At 41.9% G+C, this 16,666-nt stretch overlaps 1 long non-coding RNA gene across 1 annotated transcript in view; it reads left to right on the top strand.

The window, feature by feature from the left end:
- LOC130573613 (uncharacterized) overlaps positions 1–16,666 on the top strand; it is a 32,479-nt gene that overhangs the window by 13,309 nt on the left and 2,504 nt on the right. The window contains exons 2-4 of the long non-coding RNA XR_008965339.1: positions 1,707–1,989; positions 14,055–14,147; positions 15,488–15,604. This is a non-coding gene — a long non-coding RNA (uncharacterized LOC130573613). The remainder of the gene's footprint in view (positions 1–1,706; positions 1,990–14,054; positions 14,148–15,487; positions 15,605–16,666) is intronic.

The raw sequence follows: 16,666 nt of genomic DNA on the forward strand, positions 1-16,666 counted from the left end.
GGACGAGTTAGGATGCTGAAACATCAAGCTCGTTCCTGGTCACCTGATGCCTCTTTAGGGAAGTCCACACCAGGCTGTGTGACTCTCTCACTGATTTGCTGCTGTCTAGTACTAAAAGCAACAGGAAGAAACTGGTAAAAATARCCGTGGAATTGTTGAAAATAACCCTACTTTAAATATTCAGAAAACAAAGCATTAAATRTATCAGAACTGGGGTTAAAAGCCTTGTATGTACAAGACACTCTTCACAAATAGTGACCAGAGATATTCACAGTTTTGCACAGAGTATTTCGAGTTGTAACTGACCCACAAGGATCATTGAGTCCAACTCTTAATCTCTAGCCACTGCAGAAATGTAAACTCCTTCTCCACAGCTAYTTGCAGGGCCTTCAAGTTTTCTCAAGATGTTCTGGGTAAGGGATTTTCACATTCTTTTAAAAAATATCCCATGTCTCAAGGCAGTTGCAAGTGGGTAGCTAAATCCTCCAGCTGCCCTTAGATCTAATATAAGGGGCATTGATGAGTGAATTGGAGAGATCCTTAATGGCAACAKGAGCATACTGGCTTGAGCCCAAAGGTGGGGGAGTCCTGCCTGCAGGATGTCCTGCCCAAGGATGGGGAACCCTATGCCCACCTTCCTGAGAAGTGGAGTTACTCTGAGCAAACATCTTTTGCTCCTCACTGCCTATTGACTGTAGATGCTGGAAAGTTCAATGCAGATATTTTTAACCGGTCTTGTGCACAATTAACCAAACCAAACCCAGGGAGCAGGGTGCAGGACATGCTGACCCAAGCCTCCAGGCCTGTTTGCATTGCATCATTACCTTGTGCCCTTTGGTCACTGCGTTTCAGAGTAACCTCTCCCCCTTTGCTCAGTCTGACTGCACATTCTCTCCTGAGACAAGCAGGACTGTTGAGGCMATGCCACCTGCTCTTGACCCACATTTGATGGTCTTGGCACCTGCATGCAGGYAATATCACTTGGATTATCCAGCTCTGCTGCTGGCTTTGCTTCCTCCACATATTTTCCTGCTAACCTGTTATCTTCCTCCCTCTTAGTCCCTTCAGCAGCAGCTGCTAGGAGCCATTACAGGGCTGCACTCTTCTCCTCATAAGTGGGTCTTGTAATGGGAAAAGGAAACATTGTTTTGTTCCTTGACATTTGGTTGGGGAAGCAGGTGATTCTTCCGATTATTGCTTTTAAAATGAAAAAGCTATTAAGGGTATTTTAAAATGTTATTAGTGYGTTGAAGTAATAATGTTAATCATTAATTTGTGCTCAATAATATGATATCTTTTAAATATTATTATTATATTGTCTTGTAGGAATAGCTTTAAAGGTTCTTCATTGGCTTTTAGTTAAGGCAAAGCACCAGCACTGGGAACAGCAGAGCACTGGTTGTGGATGTGCATCTGCTCTGGGGRGGATGCAAGCAAGGGACTGGGCAGGACTCAGACTGCAGTTCAAAGCTGTGATGATGAGAGCTCGTGATGCCTCTCATGATTGTCTCGCCCCGGCCTGATGCCTGTGAATGCCCCACTTTCTCAYGGTGAAGGGCTTCAGCTGCTGGGCATCCCATGTTTGAGCACCCACGCAGACCCACAGTTCTGGGGCTCTTCAGCCCATTATCCCACAGGGCCGGGCTGGAGTGGGCTTGGTGTACCAATGCTTTCCTTGGAAACACYCTCTGCTCTCCTTTCCACAGGCCAGTGCTTATCACACTGAGGACCTGGATTGCATCCCTTGCTCCCAATGTGTCTTGGAAGTGCCTAGGCCAGTGAACTGCTCATCACACACCGTTGGTGCTGCTTCATGTAGACTCTTCACAATTTCTTTTGTTGTGGATAAAAGAGCAGCTGGAAAAAGATTTTTGCAGAAGAAGTGGTGTCTGCTTCAGTCCTTGGGCACAGCTACTCCATGGCTCTTTCAWGGGAAAGATAAGCTCTCACTGGAGCATGGCCTGAAGCCCTGGATGCCCTGCTCTCCAGGTGAGCACTTCCATTCCTTCATTGTGTTTCACAATCTCCTGAAGATGCTGAATGTTTGCAAGAGGTCAAAAGTGTGTGAATGGAAAAGCCAGTCCACTAAATCTATTAACTAAAATGACACCACTCAGGTATTGCCTGAGCCAGAGAGGGATGTTGAGAGAATATTTAGAAACAGTACCACTTTGTGTTTTCCTGTTCCTGTATTTTTCTCCAAGTGCCTGCTTTTGGCCACTGTAGGAGATAAAATATGAGATTAGATTGACTTCCAGCAAGTAAACAGCATCTTTTAATAAAAATATATCTATAAAATATAAAATATTAAATATAAAATGCATGTATATTTATAAAGCTACACAGGCYTTTTTGTGCTGTCTTCTTGGTAGCATTTTACAAAATCCCAAGTTCTTGTGAATGAGTCTTGGGCAGTTATTCTAATTATATGAGAAAACTTAAAATTAACCAGCTAATAAAGTAATGAAAATGATAATAACGTTGAGGCTGCAAAGTTAAGCACTTAGAATGAAGAAAATGCCAAAATAAAGGGAGTTATAATCGTAGGATTGTAACTTTTTGAAAATTCCCAGTCTGATGCCCTGCTGTGTGTACTGGGAGATAGACTTGCTTTATACAGTAATACTCTGTTTTTAACAGAGGCTGCCTCCCTTGTTTATATGACAGTGTGGAGGATGACTATAATGGAATTAGAGCACAGAGTGAAGGAGAGAGTAACCTGCAGTTGTACCTCCTCTTCCTGCCTGCAGAAGCTCATGRGCAGAGAGAGGAGCTGCTGGTGAACACTGGCTGTGGTCACCAAGTGCCATGAGATTGTCACCAAGTACCCCTGAAAGCGTGTGATGTTGGATGACTTCAGAAAAATCATATTTTTCAACAGAGGGTTTAGATGGCTGCTCATTCTGGATGCTGAGGGCACCTGGTGCTCAGCTGTAGAAATGTTTGTCCCACCTCACCTCCTGTCAGCTAGAGCTGTGCATGTCTGACAGCCCCACCTATTACTAGTGAAATTTCCATGTCAGGACCCAATTCTAAATTTCTTTTTCACCAGAAGCAGGATTAGCTCACAGTATACATAAGTACATACTTTGAAGAATGCATCTTTGTTTACYGGAGTGTCCATGCAGACATTTATGGTCAGGTACTCTACTACAAAAATAACATGAGACCAAGTGTTTTGATGACAACAGCATGGRCAACCAGGAAGTTATCTAATGTTTTACATGCAAGTACAGGTAAAGGGTGAAAATCAGATGTTTTGCTACAGTAATTTTTGCACTATGGCAGATATGAATATACAGGTGGCTTATCATATTGGTAACTTGATAATCCTGAGCAGACAGCAGCTGATACAAATGAGCCCTGTTTGTGGTTAATACTGCAGTGATGAGCAGTGATGTGCAATCCTTCTGCCCAGGACCTCCTCAGCCTACTGGGCAGATGTTCTGGCAGATTTTGACACTTTAATAATGGAATCTGCTCTTCCTTAACCCCCAAATTTTCATGTCCCCCAACGTTTTTTTCTTCTTGTTATCTCTCATATTTTTTTCAGCTTCTTGTTTGACTCTGTTAGCACTCCCACTTACCTTAGTAGTTGCTTTTCTGCCTCACATGTAACTCTTCTATTGRTCATGTTTGTCATCATTTCCTATCTCCATCTCTTCTGCTCAGGTAGTATTTCCTTACTAGTGGCACCATTGATCTTTGGGGTGACATTAGGGCTTAGGGGTATGTTACAAATGCCTAATACMTGTACAGAATTCTTTGTCTGCAATAAAACTAAGAGTTTCCTTGGGGAAACTGATGATATGGAAAAAACCACGGACACTGAGGATGAGCTTGTGATGCTTAGGCTGAGTYGCTCAAGGGCCACAGAGAAACCAAAAAAAGCTGTTCAAAATGTCTAATTTAGGCTATGGTGAATTGCCTGAMAGTTATTGTCATGTGAAAGGTTTCCCCAAAAAACTCCAAACAACAAAACAATAACTGATTTCATAATCTGTTAAAGGATGACTGAGAGCCAAGAAAAAGACRATGTTTTTCTAACACACTGTCACAGTTATGCCTTGCCTGAAAACACCAGTCTATGAAAGAACATACCTGCAACTCAGCCTGGAAATTGCCTCTCAATAGTTAATGAAGATATCACTTTCTTCTGTGATGAAGTTAAAATGTAATTAAGGTTATGGCACTTTGGAGGAGTTCATTGGTGACATGGTGGGTAAAGGGAGGCAAGACTGTGAAATGTGCTGGAAATTAGCATGAAGTGTTATGTACTYACATCAATTTTAGTCTGTCCTGGGAGTTTGTCATGAGACAGTCCATTGAAGGAGGTGATGCTTTGTGATACRGAACATGAAAATGTGTGATGAACAGGAAGGCAGGTGTGATGGGGGATTTTCTAGAGTATTTGGTCTAAGCTTAATATAACTAGATTATTAGGGGCAGGGGGAAGTGTGACTAAGTAACTATTGGCAACCTTTATCTGTATGGAAGCATGAGAAAACTTCCTTTTGAAAYGAGAAATTTCTAAAGTAACAGCTTCTAAAGCATAATCTGCTCAGATTTTGTAACTTCCCAACRTCTAGAGGTTACAGTAGAGACTGCATCAATGAGAGTAAGGTCTTTAACTCTTCATTTTTATTGTCAATTTTTGTAATTAAAATTGGAAACTGTCATTTAGCAGCAGATTTAAAATAAAAAGAATGTAACTTTCACAAAGTCCTCAAAGAAAATATAAAATCCCATAGGTGTTGACATATCCTATCATCAGGTTTAGAAGGTAAGTACCAGAAAAACGATTGTTATCAGGTGTGAATTAACATACAGTGTGTTTGCTCACACTGAAGAAGGTGACAGATATAACATATGCATTAATAAAAGTCCAAATGGAAGGTATGGCCATAATTAGAAATTGTACTTGAAGACATGCTATTGATTCCAGGAACTGAATTTAATTCGATGGCTTTTACTGTAATTAACACAATTGTTTGTATCAGCATAGATCTCTTAACATTATTATCTGAGTTGATAAATTATGAAATTAAATGTTCATTTAAGATGTAATTCAAAAATTTTAAAGGTTTTCTTGAGTCAATGGATCTCAGTTAATATCCTTAAAGCTAAAGAACCTGATTTTTTTTTTTCATTTTGATAATTTTCTGTGAATGAAGCTACTTCTGATTAATATCAACACTGCAATGAAAGCAACATAGACAAAGGAAACATTCACAGGTTCTGATGAGTTCTTGACAGCTCCTATTGCGTATATTTTGCAAGCTTGAAAGGTATTTTCTTTGTARCATTAGATTTTAATGGTACTGAATGTAACACACACATATAATAACAATAATTCACTTTTCTTGTGTTTGCCCATTTACCTTGTCATATGTCTGCTAGATGCAGGGTCTGGTTCTCTTCTCTTTTACACCTGTTTTACCCGAGGGCTGTTTATTTTGATGCAGTTAGTCCTGATTTAGACCTGTGTATATGAATCTGTTATCTGCGAGAGGTAAATTAATGCTTTTAATCAAGACCACTCTTCTGCCTACCCATCAACATCAAAGCCTAGACATGCTATTAGTTATTGAGAAAGGAAACACAGTGTGAGTAAGCAGCCCTCAGCTATCTCTGGATCCCCATTACCAGAATTTTAGCACCATTACCTCAAAACCATGAATACTTTTATCCTCACAGTCACTTGGAAAGGCTAYATATCCCCATTTTACAGTCCAAAGCCACAAAAGGAGGAAGAATTTGGACAAAAATAAGGTGCCTAAATCCCAGCGTAATCCTTAAGACAATTTTGAGCAGCTGTTATCCAAAGTTTCCCTACTTTGAAGGTAGCTCTGTTGTGGATCCCACATAACTGAAGATTTCTTTCTGACCACACCTTGAAGAACCCTGATCTTGTCAGGTCACAGAAGCTACCTATTCTAAACATTGCTCTGTTAGAAAGGTGGCCTCAGCAGGACTCTCTCCTCAGGAGGATGAATCTGCCACCATGTACTTAGAGTCTGCTGAAATCCTCAAGACAGGTTTCACATGTAACACCACTGGAGTAACTTTCTTTTATTTCCCTTYCCCTTTGCCGGATACAAAAAACTCTGGCAGCCTTATTAAGGGTCTTATATTTGGTAACTGAATGAATAGATCAGTCATGCAGGATGCAGATGAGAGAGCAGCAGACTATTTGGGAAGATTCAGATCTGTCTGTGCATGCTTTCAGTTAACTGCCTATGCCAAAAGCTAAAAACTAGRACTTCCCAATTTACTGAGACCCACTTACTTCACTGAGGCCAGTGAAGATGCAGTGCATCACCTCTGTTTCTGCATGCCGTCCACTTCAGTGGAACCAGGTCACTCTGCTGAGAGATGTTTGCTCAGAGATGGGTAAGAAATATGGGGCTTCATGCTAGATTCCTTGTRGTCTGGGTAAAATATTCCTATAAAAAGCCAAACTATAGGGTAATGTATAGAACAACCATTGAATGAAGTAATATGAACCATACTTGGAGCAGGGACTGGAGCAGGTGGTTAGATTTTCCTCTGGTTGTCTTAGACATCAGGAGACAAAGTTGATCACTCTCTTCTCCCTTGTCTGTGAGTATTTTAACAATTCAAGAACAGTGATGTCATTCCTACAGAAGGAGTGGAGAGTGTCACTCATCAGATGGTGAGGGACACTTAGAAAGAGGAAGGGTGGACTCTCCTTGGACAGRTAAAGCATTGAATTTGTTTTTCTGTGTCTTGGGTGCATGTGACAAACTGTTTTATGAAGGTGCAAAATATGGTGTAATGCATTACAGAAGCTCGTGATTCCTTTTTGTTTTTCCAAGCACRTGGCTAACAAGCCTAGCTTAAGATGAGGGCGTAGWTCTCTGAATCCCAAGTGAGMAATGTCACTCATGTGCTATGCTGTRCTAGAATGCCCCAGTCCTWAGSAAGGTTGGAGGTTATCCTGTAGTTACTCAACACCGTTCCCTGTCCTCATTACGTGTTTCCCTGCTCCCCGTGACAGCAGCTGTGAACCCAGTCGCGAACGGTCCTCGGTCAGCCGGCGATGCTGRGCGCTCAGGCGAGGGCTGTGGCACCTGCCACAGGTGGGCTGGSTGCTGTAGCGGGCAGCCGGCGCAGTGGTGGCACCAGCAGTTCCCGGGTGCGCCGAGATAAATTAACAAGCACATTCAAAAGGCATTTCGGCACTGCAAGACAGAGATCGTGCACATCTAGCGGGCTGGCGGGCCCGCCCGCCGGGTGTGCCCCGCTCTCCAGCGCTCCGGTCAGCTCCTCCCCTATGGAGGGGAAATAGCGAGAGCGGCGGCACCCGCACCGCGGGGCTTGGCGAGGRGGCGATGGGGGCCACAGGAAGGGCGGCGGGGCCGGGGCCGGGGGCCAATGCCAGGTCCGATGTCGATGCCAGTGCCCATGCCAGGATCGGGGTCGATGCCGGTGCCGATGCCGGTGCCGATACCAATGCCAGGATCGGTCGATGCCGATACCAATGCCAGGATCGGGGTCGATGCCGATACCAATGCCAGGATCGGGGTCGATGCCGATACCAATGCCAGGATCGGTCGATGCCGATACCAATGCCAGGATCGGGATTGATGCCGATGCCAGGATCGGGGCCGGCGGCGCAGCCCGCTCCTTCCCCGTGGAGCTGTCCTGTCCCGCGGTGCTGAAACACACGAGCACCGCGGTGCCGGCTCATCCCGGGCTGGTCCCCGCCCTGCTCACCATAGATCCCCAGCAGCGACCAGCAAGTACTCGGGACGTGATGAGCAAGAGCCAAAGAATTTTTTTTAAATACACGGTCAGACGTGTAAACTGCGGTCCTTCCTTATTTGCCGGCTGGTTACGGCTCTAATTGCTTTGCTCTTTATCTGTGAAGCATCTTGTTCCACATTGAATACAAAAATACTAGGAATCGTTGTGAAGAATTCTAATTAATTAAACCCAAAACTTTGAATTTTCATCCAGGCTGGGCAGTGAAATACTCTAAGACAATCACACATGCTTGGCTGCTGACCTGAGCAATATTCCTTACCAATGACAACAGTAGAAAAGAAAATAAGGAACAAATTGATAAGCAAATCAACTATAGATTTATTTTAAGGAGATGGTTAGAAAAGTGCACATTTTCCAAAACAACATCATGGTCCAATACTGTTGTAATGTAAACTAATGAAAAATTAGCAGTAGCTTAAGAGGAAGCCAAAAGAGAAATAATTCTCTAAGCTTAAAAACTGAAAGCTAAACTCAAGCTTTACTTCTCCACATGTGATTTTTCAGAGAAGTAAAGAATAAAATTATAATTAATTGTAACAAAGAGAATAAGAAGTTTCTATTAATACCTATAAACACATCTTCCTTAATCAGATAATGACTAATAGAAGCATTCWGAAAGCAGTTAAGAGATATATTTTTTTTTAACTAAGTGGCTAAGAAATATAATCCTACTGTACCTCAGTAATTGTTAAAGGAAGGACCCATTATCATAATTATGTTTCTGGAACAAACATTATTTCAATGTGATAAAAGATGACATGACACTAAAGGTAAAGCCACAGCAGATGTTACATGAGTAACAAGACAATATGCCCACATTCTGGTAATTTCTCCCCCCCAGACATGTTCTCATTAATCTGTGATTAATAGGATTTGAGTATAGTAAATGATGTTGATCTATTGTCTGTCTTTGTCCCACACCATAGAGAGAGCAATTTGTCAGCTCAGCTTTTGTGTGACTGTTTAATAGCAAAGAGGGGGAGAGAAAAGACGCTAATCTTCTAATTGGCATCTATAGAGAAAGGTCTAAGAACACTGCCTGCCTGGAAATAGCTTGTGTGCAATTCCTATGCCTGCGAGGCTGCGGCAGACAGACAGTCCTACAGCCCGGGTACCCACGGAAAAGGAACAGCGTGTGCCTCTCACACAATGAGCCGCTGTCCAAAGGCAGAGTGGAGAGCAAGGTGCACTGCAGAACAAGGTGCAATTGCTGACTCTTCCAGGTCTGTTATGCTTCAGCCTGTCATGTCAAGGGAGTACTTCTTGACTSGTGTGACTTTAATAAAGACAGAAAGCTTCCTCCTTCCCAGAGCAGAAAGCAGAATGAGGTGGGGGAGAACAGGGGRCAGTGATGAAGACCAGAATAGTCCTCTCACCAGCAAAATTGGAATGAATGGAGAGAACATTAAGTGCCCAAACACCTTCCCAGAGATGTCAGGTGAACAATGGCTTTGTGCTAATACAGTGCCACTTCTAACTTAACTGTCCTCCTCAAGGGTGAAGGTTACCTAATGAAATGACAGTCTTCAAATACAAATAATTTCACAATTAAGTCACTGGTCCTAATACAGCAAGACATGGAAGCTACTGCTTAAAACTAGGCATGAGGACAAGTGCTTTGTCTTTCTCCCATCATCAAGCGCTTGAAAAGGTCAGAATGAAGATTTGGGTTTTGGGGGCAGTTGAGGAGTGTAACCCTCTGTCACATCTACATCGCAGCAAAATGTAGTGCAATCATTTCTTAAGTGGTGAACATAAACGATGAGTTCCTTGTTCAGTTTAACCACCTGAGCCATTATGACAAAACAGCATTTAAGGTAATTCATTAACTTTCTAAAAAATAGATCTATGCTGGGSTTTTCTACAGGTTCAATTTAATGCACATTTCTTTTAGTATTGTCAGTCCAGTGGGTGAAACTAATGAATTGCATAATGAAGGGTGGARCTACCTTAAATCAGTTTTTTCACTTGGAAATTGTTCTGTGGACCTGCATATAAAGTTGTTTCTACCTATGTAACTCTTCAATAGATATAGCACAGAAAATCTATACTGACTCTTTTTTTAATGTCAATGCATATCAGCAGGATTTAATGGAAACTGATGAAGGATAAAGATTGAMTAAAGAGATGTTTTGCTAAAGGAAAAATAAAACCACAGATAGAATTGAATCTAATTTAAAATGAAGAATAGTGAAGGGAAAGCAATTGACAATACTGGGTTTAAAAAGAAAAGGCTCTCAAAATGGTGTGTTTCAGTTAACAATATTTACTGCCACCAGCCTCTTCAATTCCTTTCACAAGGAGAGAGGGGTCCAGCAGCCTAGCAGGACTGTACTCAAGCAGTCTGCTTCCATAGAAGTTTTCACAGATTTCCCTGTACTGGTCACTGGGAGAAGAGGGGCAGAACACACCCTCCCTAACTCCAGCCTTCTGYCATCATTTGAAGATTTGCTTGGTGTCGGGACTTAGTGCCACAAAAAAGCCCTCCAAGACTGCACACAACCGCACACAATGCAGGCATTGTGCAGGGACAAGGAAACCATAAGTAGCAAAAAAGCTCCCCAACCATTAGTCATACATTCCTATTTAGAGGTTAGAGTGCTTTATCCTGCTCAAGATATAGTGAAAAATGTCCCAGCTCCTGGGAGTTTCAGTCTGAATYCATACACTTAGGGTAAGATCAAACCTTATTTAATGCTTTTGTAGAAGTATATGTTGCAGCCAGGTTCAAATACTGGAAGCTTCAGTTCTTCTTTTAAAAATGTTTTTAAAGGCTCAGAACTGTKAGAATGGGGAGGTTTGTTAATCTTGTGAGCAAATAAACAAGCAAAATGCCCCCAAATGCTTGTTCTGAGTAGGCTCGGAGGTGCTGGAAGGCTTTAGGTGGCTGTCTGTGATCTGGGCTTCATCTGACAAAGCCCTCTGCACCAGAGAATGGATTTATTGCATCTGTCCATCACCACAACTCATTACATGGAACATCAACTGTCACATATTTTCCAACATATTAATCTCCATCTAGGACATGAAGTTGTTGTGAGTGCTATTTGTTATTTGATATTTCATTCTCTCAGCCTGCTCCAAAAGCTGCTTAGTTAAGAAAGATCAAAATGCAGAACAAAATTTCTTTTTAAAAAACATAATTACAGAGACTCTTGGACTGTTAAAATGCAAGAATACTGTGATAGTAACAAGTGTTATAAATGTTATTTTAAAGCATGACCCGCWCTCTGCTGGTCTCTTAATAGCAGTGTGCTTAGAGGGGGAAGAAGGCTGTATTTGGAGCAGTTATCTCCTAGGCAGGCAATAGCATCTGGTGATATTAAAATGTCATCAAATGAAAATATATGCAACAGAGTCCACCTCATTTGAATATGAAATGCAAAGACAATCCAAGGCAGACAATTGCTTGTTTAGAGTGATATCTGAATACAAAGGCTGGATCATCAATAATAGATAAAGATTTTTTTGCTCATTGCAAATTAGAGGTAGGATGGGTATTCTAGTTTTGTTTTTTAAATATTTATTGCATTAGCAAGGCTGGCTTTTACAAAACACCAAGCAGAGTAAAAATGTAAAATACGAAGTGAGAAGAATTAATTTTATAATCTGACACTAGGATAAAGCATCCAAGCCCTCTATCAGCTACACTGAAAATTAGATAGTAACATTCTGGTAGKTCTGTCAAAGTCAAATACAGAAGCAATTGTTAAGTGTTGATAGGCAGTGGATAGAAGGTGTAATCCACTGGGAAGGTTTTGATCCAAAATGAAACAGTTTTCTACCCCTGCTAGTCAGGCAGAAATCTAATTACTCTCTTTTGATCTCTATGGAGAGGTAAACCAAAGAGTTATAGGTTATGGACAGTTTTATTGATTTTTATCTCAGAAATCAACAAGTGCAGGCTTTACACTTTACACATACTTGCTTAGCTGGTGATAGGATCAAATATTTCAAACTGGCTTTCCCTGCTACCTAGTCAATAAGCCTCTTAGCTGTTTTGTTCAAGTTGCACTGTGGATGTTAATATTACAGAACTTTTTGCACTTAAAAGCGTTGAGAAGATTGCYAGGTTTCTATTCGGGCATTTTAACCAAAATCTAAGCTTTTTTCCCCATTTACTTATTTCTCTCTTGCAAGATTGCATTGTTATATTATGGCTGTAACTGGACAAGCAGCTGTGTTTTTATCTCTGCATGTGAGAAAAGGATCTTCATTATAAAGGCAGCAGAACCACAGTCTGAAAACGAAGCATCTGCCAGTTTCTGGACGTTTAGCAACCCTTCCATGGTCAAAGTAGAAAAGCACAACTGCAATTCAGTTGGCAGCAGCAGCTAAAACTATTTYGGGAGTGCTCACAAGACTTTCTAAGGTAGTCCTGGAGTGCAAAGGAGAAAGAGTTCTGTTTCTGGGATCTGCAGTGCAYCTTCGAGAAATCAGACAAACTTCACTCTTGTATTCTAGCACTGAAATATACCTTGGTCCTTAGTCACAGTGGGTGCAAACATTTCTGCAAATGCCTGTTCTCATCGACTACAGCGTATGGAAATATTTAATCTTAAAAAAAAGCCAGCCCTTCTCCAAGCTACTTCCTGTAAATCCTATGCAATTTTGCACTGTGAATTCAGATGTGGGCTGAAAAGATCAAGGAGAGAGGATGCCTTGTTTTTCATGAAGACCTTCTTATGGACCTTTTTGATTAAGTGTAAATGTGTGTGAAAGATTTCACTGGTGGTCTCACCTAAAACCTTGGCGTGCAATCATGTCCTCAATCCAGCAAACAGGAGTTGTGGTGTCAAGCTAAAAGATGTCGAGATTTCATGCCARCTTTTTAGAGGTATAATTATTTGAGGTCTGTTGTTAATTATACATATTCATGCAATCTAATCAGTCTTCAAGAATGTGCATCAATTCAGGGTCTGCTTGTTCATCCACACAAAAAAGCCAGTTATTCTCATTTAACTCCAGTGTCAGAGCCGCAGGCACAGACACAKAGCCTGGGATGAGTGTAGCTTTGTGATTATTTTGATAGCTTCTCTTCTTCGTGTCCTGGGAGATAAGGCTGTTTCTCCCACAGCTGCACTTTTTCCTGAATGACTGACAACCCCTTTAGAGGAGATCAACCCCTTTTTGTGCCCTTTCACTCACTCGGAGGTTATCAGCTAAAACTGCACTCAGCATTCAATCACATCTTTCCCCTGTGGCTGTAACTCCTGTTAACACAATTAACCTTCTGATGGGAACATAAAATGAATCTAGGGAGGGAAAAAGAGCAGAAATACATTCCCATGTTAAGGATTAAATGGCCTTAGTGCTTATAGCAGTGTTTTTTCACCTCTCTCTCTTCTACAACATTGTGTGTAAGGGGCTATTAGCAGGAAATCACCTGTCACAAAATTCTTCCTAGTAATCCCAGCAGCTCTTATTTTATCAGTGGTTTGGGGTTTTTTTAAAAAATTTATTTTAAGATTAATGGAAAGTATTATGGAACATAAAACCAGATAGGCAAACAAATACAAATTTGTATTTATTTGTGTTTTCGTTTCCCTACCTGCCTCCCTCCCACCAAAAAAAAAAAAAATCTAAATCTGAAAGACACTGTTTGACAACCAACATTTCCCTTTTCTTTGGCAGGRGGGAATGATGGGGAATAATAATATCCATCTACTTTTGGGTGGCTCTTCCTATGGCAGCATTTTTAAATGATAAACAAACCCATTGTATGTTCATGTTTGTTCTCTTTTCCTGGCTGTTTCTGTACTGAGCTCYGTAGAACTCTGTATGTGTTCTCCTGGCTGTGCCCTAGAGTGTATCTACTCTAAGCATGTTTTGGCCACAGTATTTTTGAGAAATCTGAGTACATCCCCAGYACTCCCATAACTGAGATAGGATTTTTCATCCAATTTTTCCCTCTTTAACTCCCTCTTTGCTGCATGGGTGGCWCATCGTCCTGAAGAGCCAGGGATCTGAGATGGAGGACAGCATCACACACAGTTARTAATGTTGGAATGTGTCCCTGGCAAAATAGAGGAAAGTTTTTGCAGCTGGACACAAGTTCCTTGTGCTGCTGAAGAGCCAGGGGAGCTCTGTGGATCTTCCAKTTTGTAGATGAAGCTTCTATAGGGTTTGCAAAAGAAAAGCACGGAAACACAGCTGATGGGAAAAGGAAGATGCAAGGATATCAGCTGACAGCTAAAGATTGGGCTAATTTTCATTGTGGGTTTTTTTCTCTGTTTCATACCTTTTTTCTCTTTTCTGTTCAGATGTGTTAGTTGCTCACCTATCCTTGTCCTGAGAATTGATTGTTGCATCCATGGGAGATTGCTGGCATGAAGAAAACACTTGGAGTAATTGAGGTGAGGAAGGCTGATATCAGGATTGCTTCTCCCTTTCAAAGGAACTATGAACTTCACCAGAAAACTGTTTTGCTTGAAAGCARACCTCATTCCAGGGGATGCAGGATCCATGTTGACACAATTGAAACATGGCTTATTGCTGAGCCAGCTGGGAAGCCCATAACCAGCATGGTGGTGGATGGGGGGCAGCGCCATCAGCTTGGGATTTCCCACTGGGGAGAGACATRGATGCAAACCAAATGGCTGCAAAAATATGAATGCAGGACATATTAAGCAGCTCTTATCCTCCCAAAAGGCATATGTGCTGGGGTGTTATGTAAATCTTGAAAGGATATAGCCTCCAGCTCATCCCATTGTTAGAAAGGATTAAGCTTCTGCAAGTGCTGGACACTTAGGGATTATGGTTCAGCATCCAGAGGGGGATGCACCCAACTGACTTGTGGTGTTTAAGAGCTTTATGCCTTCACTGAACACCTACAGCTGTTAGGATTTCTTTTGCTTGGTTTCTGGAAATGTCAGGACAGATACTCTTGGTTTTCCCGTGTTCCATTGAAATGCAGATCACCATGAACTCACTTTCCTGGATCCATGCACAGATGTGCTACTGAAAAGCAGTATTTGAGAGATGGCATCATGTCTTCTCCACTAAGCTTGGTCACCTTTACGCAGAGAATCTACCACTGTCCTCCTTCATGCCTGAGACCCACAACTACACCAGGTCGATGTGTCACCACAGAGCACAGCMCTTCAGATTACTTCTTCATGTAAAAGTTCAGTGCTGTGGTCCAGCCCTTGGCATTCAGTGTCTGAGCTGGCTCTGCAGTACAGGAGTGATGTGGTTATCAGTCCTTCTGATAGAGTGTCTTGGTTTGAAGAGCTGGAGCAGGCACTGGCTGGAGGCGGGGCTTGTGCTTTACTACACAATACATCAAACCTCTGGTGCGGCAGCTTCTTCAGAAGAGGAGAGAAGATTTTCACTGCCCCATGTACCCCTGTGCAGGGCTCTGTCATTCTGCACTGGGGGATCTGCTTACCAGCATCAGGGGACTCAACCAAGAGTGGAGAAGGTTAGGAAACATGTGACCTGCTTATGGTGTCACTTAACATAGCTGTAGACTTATGGAAAGCAGTCTTCTCACACAGTTTTTGGAGGGAAAAAAAAGAAAAAGAGAAGAGCTTAATTGGGAAATTACCTGAAACAATTCTGTAATATAGAATATTTCCTCTTCCTCACTTTCTTAAGATGGAAGTGATGGGACAACCTCCTGCACCGGTAACTGAAAGGAAGTTATACCTTCACTTAATCTGTTTTTCATTGAGATGAAGTCTTCTTGTTACAGATCCAGAATGTAACTGAGGCTGCACAATCCAGGCTGTCCACTGCCGTTTTCTACTCTGCATTCAACAGCTCAGAGCCACAATGGACAGCAGTGACAGACAAGTGGTGTCCCTCAAGGGTCTGTGTTGGGACCAGTTATTTGCTATCTTCATTAATTACATAGATGAAAGGTTTGAGTGGATCCTCAGCTAATTCCCAGATGAYACCAAGCTGAGTGATGCTGCTGAAACACCTGAAGGATGGGATTCCTTCCAGAGGCACCTGGACAAGCTCAAACAGGGGGTCAGGGTAATCTCATGAGCTTTAATCAGACCAAGAGGGTAGGCTTAGGTTAGGTATTAGGAAGTAATTCTGTACTGTGAGAGTGGTGAGGCAGTGGAACATGGTGCCCAAAGAAATGGTGGATGCCCCATCTCTGGAAGTGCCCCATCTCTGGAAKTGTTCAAGGCCAGGTTAGATGGAGCTTTGAGCAACCTGGTGTAAGTGGAAGGTGTCCCTGCCCATGGCAGGGGGTTTGGAACGAGGTGATATTTAARGTCACTTCCAACCCAGGCCATTCTAGGACTCCATGATTATCCAGCTTTGCTCATCTGAGCTGAAGCTAAGAAAACAACAGAGAAAATGAGAGAAGATGTGAATAGGGTGAGAACTGGTATATCAAAACATCTGCTGTTCTCCCTTTTTTTTGGCTTTTGCTTTCCACTCCTTTCATTCCAGTAGGAAGCATTTCTTGAAGAAACATGAGTAAAATCCACAGGTCTGCATTTCAGAAAGCAGTTTTTAAACTTTCAGTCATGGCAGACATTTTCATCYGTATTTTCCATGCACAAAAACGGTGATGGAAAAATATCAGAGCAAAATTGGCAGTGTGTGCCTGGAAGTCCCTTTGAAAAAAATAGACCCATTCTAAACTGTATTTCACCCTTAGTCCTAAATAACTGGTTTATGTTCCAGGTGAATTTCTACAGCAATTTTCAGTTCTACTTTTTCAATTATCCATTTTCCCCTTATTGAGATCTTAGTCATTTCCATTTACTTCTGCAAAGTCTTTTTTTCCTGTTMACAGTGCCATTATGCCTTCCCCGACTATTTCTTTGAAATTAAGTGCTTGGTTCTTTATCTTTTCATCATTAATTACTGATGTCTTTTTGACCTCTGCTTTGTAACCGACCATGTCATA

The sequence above is a fragment of the Malurus melanocephalus genome, unplaced genomic scaffold (genome assembly GCF_030028575.1).
Source record: "Malurus melanocephalus ecotype Western Australia unplaced genomic scaffold, MMel_1.1 scaffold_0, whole genome shotgun sequence".
Classification (NCBI taxonomy): domain Eukaryota; kingdom Metazoa; phylum Chordata; class Aves; order Passeriformes; family Maluridae; genus Malurus; species Malurus melanocephalus.